The 11,252-nt window shown below is 40.3% G+C and overlaps 1 protein-coding gene across 1 annotated transcript in view; it reads left to right on the top strand.

Annotated features, from left to right (window-relative positions):
- The first annotated feature begins 2,282 nt into the window (after positions 1-2,282).
- LOC306988173 (uncharacterized protein) overlaps positions 2,283-11,252 on the top strand; it is a 75,548-nt gene continuing 66,578 nt past the window's right edge. The window contains exon 1 of the mRNA XM_079592981.1: positions 2,283-2,302. The gene's annotated coding sequence lies outside the window, so the exon portion shown is untranslated. The remainder of the gene's footprint in view (positions 2,303-11,252) is intronic.

The following is an 11,252-nucleotide window of genomic DNA, read 5'->3' as shown; positions in this document are numbered from 1 at the left end:
AAGGTTTTTACGCTCTCTTGAGGTGGTGTTTGACGTGTGCAAAAAAGAGTTAATGGGGATAATGGGAGATGGAAACACATTTGCTGAATAAATTCTGACGTAGCAAAAATGAAACCCATGTGACTAATCGGTTGTTTCCGCTGATGGTGTTTTATTTACTGTTGGTTACTAGGTTACCAATATCATCGTCCTCCGCTCTAACAACCTGATTGATTGTGAGCACCCTAATTTATTTATTTATTTTTTGCTTTGAAAAGTTTCGCTTCATGTTTGGATGGAAACCCAGCTAAAGTGTGTTTAGAAAACACAGATGTAAGATATACTTTGCAACTGACCTTCTTTTTTTATTCTCTTGAGAAGCTTTGCTATGATCAGGGCCAGCGCTACCTAACCTAGGCAGAGTAGGTAATTGCCTCCATAACCAAAACATCCCCCATACGCTAGTCCACCAATTAAGACGGGCAGCAAAATACTCTTTGATAGGCTCCTTGACCATTATATATATATCTCTGAATTTTCACTCACTTTTAATAAAACCAAAACACGTCACTGTTTCAAAGTCTGAATGTATGACAAGATAGTTTACACTCTAAACACTTTTACTATGATTTATTAAAAAAATTTGGTGAAACATTTTTACTCTTAAAAAATATTGATTCAATTTAAACGCAATGAAATGAATTCCATATGAACTGAGTAAATGTAAGTAAAAAAAATTAAGTAGATCTGAGTAACTGTAGGCTATTTGGTTCATTAACAAATAAAATTGAGTAGAAATAATTGAGGAAAACATTTAAAAAACAACAATATTTATGAGTAATATTAACTTTTAATTTCCTAAACCTTTGTAAAATACTCCACACAACCAGGTAACGTTATACATGACATCGGCCTTTATTGACGATGAGTAGCCTACAGCAATACAGCATATTTTACTGTTTTAACATGTATACACCATTGCCTACATTTAAACTCATATAACAAAAATATTAGAAGTAAAAACAAAAATTTAAAAAAGCAATTCAAGTGTAATCAACTGGTCTGTTATCCAATTGACATATGGCTAAGCCACGCCCCCAAACACGATGAGCCAATCATAGTGCGCATTGCTAACCCAATACACTTGGACATTCTCTCCTTCCACGTCCATTGAAATGCATTGCAGTTAGTCAGTTTTCATTCGTTTTTTTGTTTTTTCTTGTCATTTTAAGTTTAAAATGGTCAAACGGTGTGCATGGGGTACATGCAACTCCGACACTAGATATCCCGAGAGGCTGGGCGACGGTGTGTATTTTTTACCCTTTCCCAAGCCACATCTCAACCGAGATAAGTGTCTGCTCTGGATTAAGTTATGCGGTAGACCACAACACCAACTAAACGTGGATAAATTAAACAAGGATGTCTACATCTGTTCTAAGGAAAGTCAACAGCGTATTTGAACGTTATCTTTAACATCTCTAACGTAGCGTTAGGCTTACGTTAGCCTAACATTAGAAAACGGTAACGTTAGCTTCTAGCTGCGTTGTAGCTACATCATGTCACTTAGCTTCATTAAAATATCTGTAAATAACCGAGATAACAAATGTTAGCAATGTTGTGCTGAATGATTCATGTAAATACTGTATCACCAAACTAACGGAGAGGTAGGTGTTGCAAGTAGCTGAATAAAGACGCTACACATACAGCGGGTTAAGATACGTGTATTTTTATCTTGCAGAACTCACATGCCCACACAGCACAACAACTGCTGCTTCCTGTTACATGTTAACATACCCAAGTTCTCCACAAGGTGGAGCTGCTGACTAAACAGTATAAGATATCCAAACATTAAATGGCATTGCCCACAAACCTGAACTCCATTAAACTGTACCTGTTAACTCTGCAAAGAACACCCCAACGTATTAACAGGTTATTACCATGAACAGAACAAAACCTAATTTACCTAACCCAGCTGTTGGAACACAACTACCGATATGACAGCTTTAGCAGTGTTCTTGTTTTCCAGTGTTCACTTTCCTTGTTCAGGTTGCTCCACTTACAGGTTCAATCTATCCCGAGGCTTAATTAGCCTGCCACTCCTGGAGTATGCCTGGCCCTGCTCCGCTCGGAGTGACGTGCAACTGGTTTGTGATGAATGGGTTACCCCCCCCTGACTGGTGCCTGTCTCTTAACTGCTGTCCTCGCTCGCAGAGCCCTCCTCTGTGGCATGTGTGTCCCCGGGACACTCAGGGGAACGTTCTAGATGCCCTGATGACAACGAGGGGACTCTCTCCGCAGGTCTAAGATCGACCCTGTTGCGACGGTATGTTGTCCCCTCCACATTAACAACATTTACATTTACATTTATTCATTAAGCAGACGCTTTTATCCAAAGCGACTTACAAATGAGAAACAATAGAAGCAATTAAACTAGCAGTAGGCCAACAGTATGTAAGTGCTATGACCCTTCATAGTACAATCCAACACAATTTTTTTTTTTTTTTTTATAGAATAGAGAAGAAAGTGTTAGTATTAATGGATCAAGTGCTGCCGAAAAAGATAGGTCTTCAGCAGTTTCTTAAAAATGTTTACGGTCTCCGCAGCTCTGGCTGAGTTAGGCAGATCATTCCACCAGCAGGGAACAGTCATGGTGAAGGTCCGAGAGAGATTTTGTGCCTCTTTGAGATGGCACCACAAGACGCCGCTCGCTTGCAGAGCGTAAGTTTCTGGATGGCACATAAGTCTGAAGTAATGAATTCAGGTACAAGGGAGCAGTGCCAGTGGTTGTTCTGTAGGCAAACGTCAGTGACTTGAATTTGATGTGAGCGGCAACCGGCAACCAGTTCAATTTTGTGAGTAGGCTGAGATGCGAGCGTCTACCGTCGGATCATCCGGCTGGAATGAGAGGTAGAGTTGTGTGTCATCAGCGTAGCAGTGATAGGAAAAGCCATGTTTCTGAATCACAGATTCTAGTGATGTCATGTAGATTGAGAAGAGAAGTGGACCAAGCACTGAGCCCTGAGGCACACCAGTGGCTAGATGTTGGGTCTTAGACACCTCACCTCACCCCTCCACGACACCCTAAAGCAGCGGTCCCCAACCTTTTTTGCGCCACGGACCGGTTTGATATCAGACAATTTTTTCACGGACCGGCCTTTAAGGTGTGGTGGATAAATACAACAAAATAAAATGATATGATCGGCATAAAAACTGGGGTATTATTTAAATATAATAATAAACGTGAATCCAATGTGTTGATACTCGCAATTTTATTAGCAGCGTCTTCGTAACATCGCACCAACAACATAACATGAATAACATCCTCTCTGCCCCCCCCCCTCCCCTCCCCTCCCCCTAACGCTCTCTGGATGCTATGGTAACGTTTAAACATGCCTTCAAAATAAGATACACCACAAAAACAAATATAAAGGGCATGAAAAATACAACTCACCATGACGCTCAATCAGTGGGAGCCCTGAGCCTGTTTCTCTCTAACGAGACGGTCCCATCTAGGGCTAATGGGAGACAAGGACACCCGAAGTGTGTTGCTTATGTCCAGTCTACTCCGTAGTTTTGTTTTGGTTGCTGTCACTGCCGAAAACCCCGCTTCACACAGATAGGATGTCGGAAATGGCAACAGGGTTTTTAGTGCTGTTGTGGCGATCTCAGGGTATTCTGCCATGACTTTTATCCAGAACACCGGCAGAGTTGTTGTCTCGAACACACTTTTAAGGCTGCCGTCACTTGCGATCTCCAGCAGTTGATCTTCATCTTGCACAGACATGCTGGATTCACCGGGGTTTGTTGACAAATGGGTCGCGAATCCATTCCTTGGCAGTTCGTGGGTCTTTTGTGGTTGGGAAGTAGCGCTCAAACTCTTTTAAAAGCGAAGACAGGTGATCGTGCACCAGCTGGGAGAATAAAGGCTCGGGCTCAGTCTCTTTTAAAATCCCCGCCAACGTTGGAAACATGTCAAATATACCTCTGTTCACGCGCCGTCCCCACAAATCCAGTTTGGCTTTAAATGCAGCTACTTTATCTGCCAACTTGAAGACTGTTGTCATTTTCCCCTGAAGTGACAGATTGAGTTCATTGAGCAGGTTGAATATGTCGCACAAATAAGCGAGTTTTACGACCCATTCCTTGTCACTGAAATGTGCTGCCAGCAGTGACTTTTTTTCTGAGAGAAATCTCTGCAGCGGCTCTCGTAATTCAAACACTCTGGCCAGCGATCTCCCTCGGGATAACGGGATAACCATCTTATTTCTGTGTATAAGAGAAGGCGCCTGTGCTCCGCGTCCATCTCCTCACAAAGCTGCTCGAACAGACGCGAGTTAAGGGCGTGTGCTTTGATGTGGTTAATAACTTTAACAACATCATTCAATACACTGTTAAGTTCCGGTGGCATTTTTCGGCTAGCCAGCATTTCCCTGTGAATGACACAATGTGTAGACTCGCATTCAGGTGCAACCTCTTTAATCCGAGCAGTTAAACCAGACAGCCGTCCAGTCATGGCAGCAGCTCCGTCTGTGCATATGCCAACACAAAAGGACCATTTCAGTTTTCCTGATATATAGTCATCCAGCGACTTGAATAGTTCTGCGGCTGTGGTTTTGGTTGGCAACGATAGTGCACATAACATATCCTCATGCACATCCTCCTGATAAAGATATCGCAGATAAACAAGTAGTATTGCCTTGTTGTCAATATCTGTAGACTCGTCAACCTGGAGTGTGTACCACGGTGATGTATTTATCCTCTCCAACAACTGTGTTTCAATGTCCTCTGCTATTTTGTCAATGCGCCGAGTGACGGTGCTAGCCGAAAGAGGCACCTGTGCTATCTTTTTAACCGCAGCGTCTCCTAGAAGTTCACGGCAAATGTCTTTTGTGGCGGGAAGGATCAATTCTTCACCAATAGTGAATGGTTTCTTAGCCTTAGCAATACGGTGAGCCACCAAGTATGATGCTCTCAGTGCACTCGCATTTATTGATGTGGTGGCCCTCAGCAATTGCTTCTGGCCTTCTTGTTCTTGCTTTTTTCTTTCAAAATACTCAAAAGGCTTGTCTTTTAATGCGGGGTGCTTGGTCTCCAAGTGGCGAAGCAGTTTTGAAGGCTTCATTTCCTCATTAGAGAGCTGGTTGCCACATATTATGCAGAGCGGGCTTGGTGCGTGTGAATCACCTGTTGCGATAAATCCATATTTAAAGTAGGACTCCTGGTATTGTCTGTTAAATGCAGCTTTCTTTTTCTTGGAAGTCGTAGGCTCTTCTTCTGTCTTCTCACTGGGCCGTTTCCCCTTCGCAAAGAAACTTTCCAGCGACGTTTGTTTTTTACTCATTTTGCTAGCTTGTGTGTTTATTTTTTAGCGGTAACGTATCACGTGACCGAGACAAGCGTTGCTATGCGCCAAGAGAGATTCATAGACAGATGTAACGGAGAGATTTTATTATTTTAAAACGTATTCTTTTTCTAAATAAAACATCGTTCAGACTAGGGATGCAAATTATCGATTAATTCATTAATCATTAATTGATTGACCTTATCGATCGATTAACGATTAACTGATAAGCGGCTATTTTCCTGAGAATGTACATTTCTCACGGTATCAATAGTGTCTTTAACATAAAAAGCTAAATATTGCTTATATACTGAACAAAAATGCATGTTATATTGCTCAAATGATGTTTTATTGTAACAGTTGGGATTCGGTACAGAATGGCATTTATGTAGTTTAACAAAATAAATTATGCACAGAAAATTAAAATACATAAAAAATAGTGCACTGGCTCACCTGTTGCAAACATTAAGCAACATAAAATAAATGTTAAATAAAAATCTATATGGGTAGGCTTAGCCTAAACTATATTAAGTCTACATAATAATCTATCTGGTAAACTTGAAAAACTTGAAACATTAGCAGCACTTATTGATGCTTGGTCTGAGAAAGGTAACCGTAAGATTACTAGACCTGGAAACTTCAAATATAGAACTGAAGGGATGTCAATTTTCACAAATTCCCATGATCGATCGTAATTTAAATTAATGATCAATTATGCGTCTGCTGCTGTGCATATGGCCAACAGCATGACAGGGTTTGCTCAATACGCTGTTACTCACCAAATGAATGAGAATGTTTTTTAATCCAAATGAAGGGCTAGTAGGATTGTAAAATGTTTCGATGTGAATGATAATTAAATTAAATTAATTATTTAATAATCAAATATAACGACTAATAATACAACGTGTCACCAACGCCGCCTCAGATGCGTGCTTGCAGTGTGTTGTAACGTTAGACGTGCACTGAAACGCACTGAAAACGGCAACTAAACCCAATGAATTCACAACGATTTAATAAAATAGTGTTCTGATGTTATGTAATATGACAGTCCCAAATTAATCATCGTTATTATTAGTCCTGCATTGGTGCTTGAGCGGCGCGCGCTGAATGAATAACCGTTGAGCACTTTGCTAGCGCGTTATTTATCTCAAAGAAGCGCAATCTATATGAGATTAGTCAGATATACAAAATAATAATATTACAAATTATATCTGCACAAAATGACGTGAATGCACAAGTGAATTTGAGTTACGTGCCATTCAGAATGACTCATGTTGTGGACGCGCTCTTCCTGGAACAACGCGACACGGCAACTAAACCCAAATACTTCACAATGTTTTATTACACTATTGTTCTCTTTATAATGTTATGTAATATGACAGTCCCAATAGTCATTATTAGTCGTGCATTGCCGTCTGAGCTGCGCGCGCTAAAGATCACGCTTCAACAATTCTTAACCAAATGCATCCAATATAGGGTGATATCAGGTAAAATGGGCCATCTAAGGTTTGGGGTCCCAGCCCCTCTGGAATTTAAAGCCAATGACTGCAAAGGATTTCAAACTGTTGTCATAACTGTGCTTGACAAGTAACAGGTGATTTGATTGGTTTATTGTTGCTATGGTGGGTGGGGCAATAATTCAAATCAAGACTGCACCAGAAAGTTGCATGGTAAGTAGCCTGGCATACCAAATATAACTAAACTATTATAAGGATGATACATCTATAAAAAAACGAACATGCACATAAAAAAAACTATGCATAATGTCTGTCTTGATGGCATCGATCAGAAATAATATTGTTAGTTTGGTATATGAACATATTTTTTGAAAAAGTGATGTTTTTCTTGGCGGCCCAATTTACCTTAACCCACTCAGGTAAAATGGGCCACATGGTTTCAGCTAAAATGGGCCATCATCTGTGTCAATGACACACATGTGTTTGAGTGTGAGTGAGTGTGTGTGAGTGAGTGAGTGAGTGAGTGAGTGAGTGAGTGAGTGAGTGAGTGAGTGAGTGAGTGAGTGAGTGAGTGAGTGAGTGAGTGAGTGAGTGAGTGAGTGAGTGAGTGTGTGTGTGTGTGTCTCACCATGACCCCACACCCCCCCTGAACAGTAATAATGGTAGTAGATATTTTATTTACATTATGCACACAAACTCACACATGCACACACGCTCACACATGCACATTGCACACACTCACACATAAACACAATCACACACACACTCACACATGCACACCTGCTCACACACTCACACATGCACACACGCTCACACATGCACATTGCACACACTCACACACAATCACACACACACTCACACATGCACACACGCTCACACACTCACACATGCACATTGCACACACTCACACATGCACACACAATCACACTCACACATGCACATTGCACACACACTCACACATGCACGCAAACACACTCACACATGCACGCACACACACTCACACATGCACGCACGCACACACACTCACACATGCACGCACACACACTCACACATGCACGCACACACACTCACACATGCACGCACACACACTCACACATGCACGCACACACACTCACACATGCACGCACACACACTCACACATGCACACACGCACACTCACACATGCACGCACACACACTCATACATGCACATTGCACACACTCACACATGCACACACGCACACACAGTCACACACACACTCACACATGCACGCACACACACTCACACATGCACACACAATCACACACACACTCACACATGCACGCACACACACTCACACATGCACACACACTTTTTTAATAGCACATTTTAATATGTGGGTTTGCACCCAAAATGCTTTTTTTTTTTTTAATGGCACATGAATATTTTTGTTTAATGCACTTTAAATGTTATGTGGCTGTATAAGCAATTGTGTTTTAAAATTGATGATAAATTACTATTTACCTTTGCATTTTGACTGGCCCATTTTACCTGAACAGCTGGCCCATTTTACCTGAAACTGCTCATGCAAAAAAAGTTGGCACAGCTGATGTTTCAAGAACTGTAGGGCCTAAATAATTATATTTTATTAAATAATTTCAACACAAAATGATAAAAAACAGTCATTATTAATCATAAAAACACATGGAAAGGGCATATATGGTGTTGTATTATTGTCCCAAACGATTTACCGAAAAGTGGCCCAATTTAGCTGATATCACCCTAGGCTATGCGATAAATCAGATATAGATACACATAATGGGTCTCATTCATGAAACACGAGCAGAACGAATTTTTGTGTAAATCGTGTGTAAAGTGGTTCTGGCGTAAATTTTCGGATTCATTAAAATGTTCGTATTTTCCAAATGTTAGTTGGTACGAAAGAAATCTACACCTGCTCCCAGCCACGCGTAAATAGTGCGTTTAACTTCCGAACGTTTTGCTCATTAATAAGGCTGCATTTTAATTCACCTTAATCGGGTACATTTACACACAGCATTTTGAAAAAATATTATAATATATAGCAATACATATGGTTTTTCTTTTTACTTTTAATATGAGAGCCAAGTAATAGCATCTGCAAACAGTACACTGTAATAAAATAATTAATTGCTTTCAATAGGGCTGGGCTATATTTTTTCGAAGTGAACTAATTCGTTTTTTGCAGTCGCTTCATGTCGAACCATTTTCTTTTCACTTCTGGGACTGTTCGATTAACAGATGAAACTCCATTAACTGCGTCTGTATGCTGCCAAGCTTCCTTTTTTTAGGACCTGATACGCCACTATAGGCTACGCTTGAAAATAAAATGTGGCGTTTTTAATGAACTTCTGATAATAAAACTTCAATTTCTGCATCTGAGAAATTGTTCTTTTTCATTCGCTTTTGAGAAGACATGTTTAAATCCTTCGTTTGGTGTCATAATATGATGCCCTTATACAGTTGTCAGTCGGATTTAATGGGCGGGATTTATGGTAATTGAGAATGAGCGTGCACGCGCGTCCCATTTACGACTGATTGGAATTCTTAACAAACACACACACGTTTCACTATCACATCTGACGTTTACGAAGTATTTGTGAATCAGGAGAAGAGTTTTCGGGAAGGTCTCTTTACGCGCAAATCACTCACATATTTACTCGTATATTTACGAATGTTTCATGAATGAGGCCCAATAAACGTACACATAATAAACTATTACAACTTACATTTGCACAAAACAAAAGGCTGCGAATGCACACGCAAACTTATAGTCATGATGAAGGTGTAAAACAGTCCCAAACGTAACTCCGGCGCGCTCGCTTGTGTTTCGCGGTTGAGCAGCACGCACGCGCATGAACCTGCTTAATCGATGATCGATAAGTTTGATCGATTAATGTATTATCGACAATTAATCGATAATCGATTAATCGTTTGCATCCCTAGTTCAGACTCAGATAATAAATAAAATAAATAGCCTAAATGTTTTTTTTTTTTTTTTGGGGAAATAATGCAAGTTATTTATTCTTTTTGTGCGGCCCGGTACCAAATGACCCACGGACCGGTACCGGTCCGCGGCCCGGGGGTTGGGGACCGTTGCCCTAAAGGACCTACCCGAGAGGTAAGACTTGAACCACTGGAGTGCAGTTCCCGAGATCCCCTTCATCTTTAGGATTGACAGAAGGATCTGGTGGTTGACTGTGTCAAAGGCAGCAGACAGATCCAACAGGATGAGAACTGAGGACTTGGAAGATGCTCTTGCCAGTCTCAGGGCTTCAATTACTGAGAGCAGAGCAGGATCAGTTGAGTGTCCGCTTTTAAAGCCAGACTGATTGTTGTCCAAGAGGTTGTTCTGCGTAAGAAAGGAGGAGATCTGGTTGAAAACAACTCGTTCAAGTGTTTTTGCGACGAATGGAAGAAGGGATACCGGTCTGTAATTCTCTAGATGTGCTGAATTTAGAGTGGGTTTCTGCAGTGGGGTTACCCGGTGAAGGGTCGCCCGGTTACGTCAAACTTCAGACGCTCACTGGATGTCATGACAACAATATCACGGAGGAAAACTTTAAATATCTCGCCTTCGCTTTCATTTCGGACCATCTCCAAAAAGACATAAAAAAAACATGAAATTTGTGCTCTTGAAATACGAAATGGAGGCGGGTCCGGATTGAGTGCTGCTATAAGATAATAAATTACATTTGAGTTTATTAAAGCAAGGTGACACGGAGCATGGGCCCATTTTGAAATATTTTTTGGATTGGTGTGAGAGTTCTCATTTACAAATTAACGTATCCCAAACTAAGGATATGACTTTTATAATTCGTCGGAACTCCATCTAAAGTTGTTATTGCGGGTAAAGAAGTTGAGAAGGTCAGTTCATATAAGTATTTGGGCACTTTGATTGATGATAAACTTAGGTGGGTGGAAAACACAAACCTTATCATATCGAAAGCACAAAAACGGTTATATTTACTGAGGAAGCTTAAGTCCTTTGAAGTGGATAAATCCATATTGATAATGTTTTATAGATCTTTCATTGAAAGCGTTTTAACCTTTGCTATGATCTGTTGGTTTTATGGATTAAATGTTAAAAGTAGATCCCAGCTTCAGCACATTATTAATTTAAGGTCAAAGATTACAGGATCTGTACAGTTGGGTTTGTCTACTTTGTGTGAGAGAAATGTTCTTAGGAAATCTTTGACTATCCTAGAGGATACATCCCACATTTTGTTTTTAGAATTTGAATTGCTTCCCTCAGGAATATAGAGTGCCTGAGTGGAGGACCGTTAAAGCTTCTAGGTCTTTTGTTTCAAATGCAGTTATGAGTGTAAATAGGCTACTTATTTGAAACAAAGATAAAGGTACCATCATTTTTTTTTTTTATATATATATGAAGAATTATTATAAATGCCCCGGGTATGTGATGTTTTTTTTTCGTAAAGTTTTGTGATGTTTTACTGTTCTCTATTTTATAAAAAAAA

Source organism: Phoxinus phoxinus, assembly GCF_949152265.1.
Source record: "Phoxinus phoxinus genome assembly, chromosome: 20".
Taxonomy (NCBI): domain Eukaryota; kingdom Metazoa; phylum Chordata; class Actinopteri; order Cypriniformes; family Leuciscidae; genus Phoxinus; species Phoxinus phoxinus.
The sequence above is the reverse complement of the archived record's forward strand: the minus strand, read 5'-3'. Positions and strand labels throughout refer to the sequence as shown.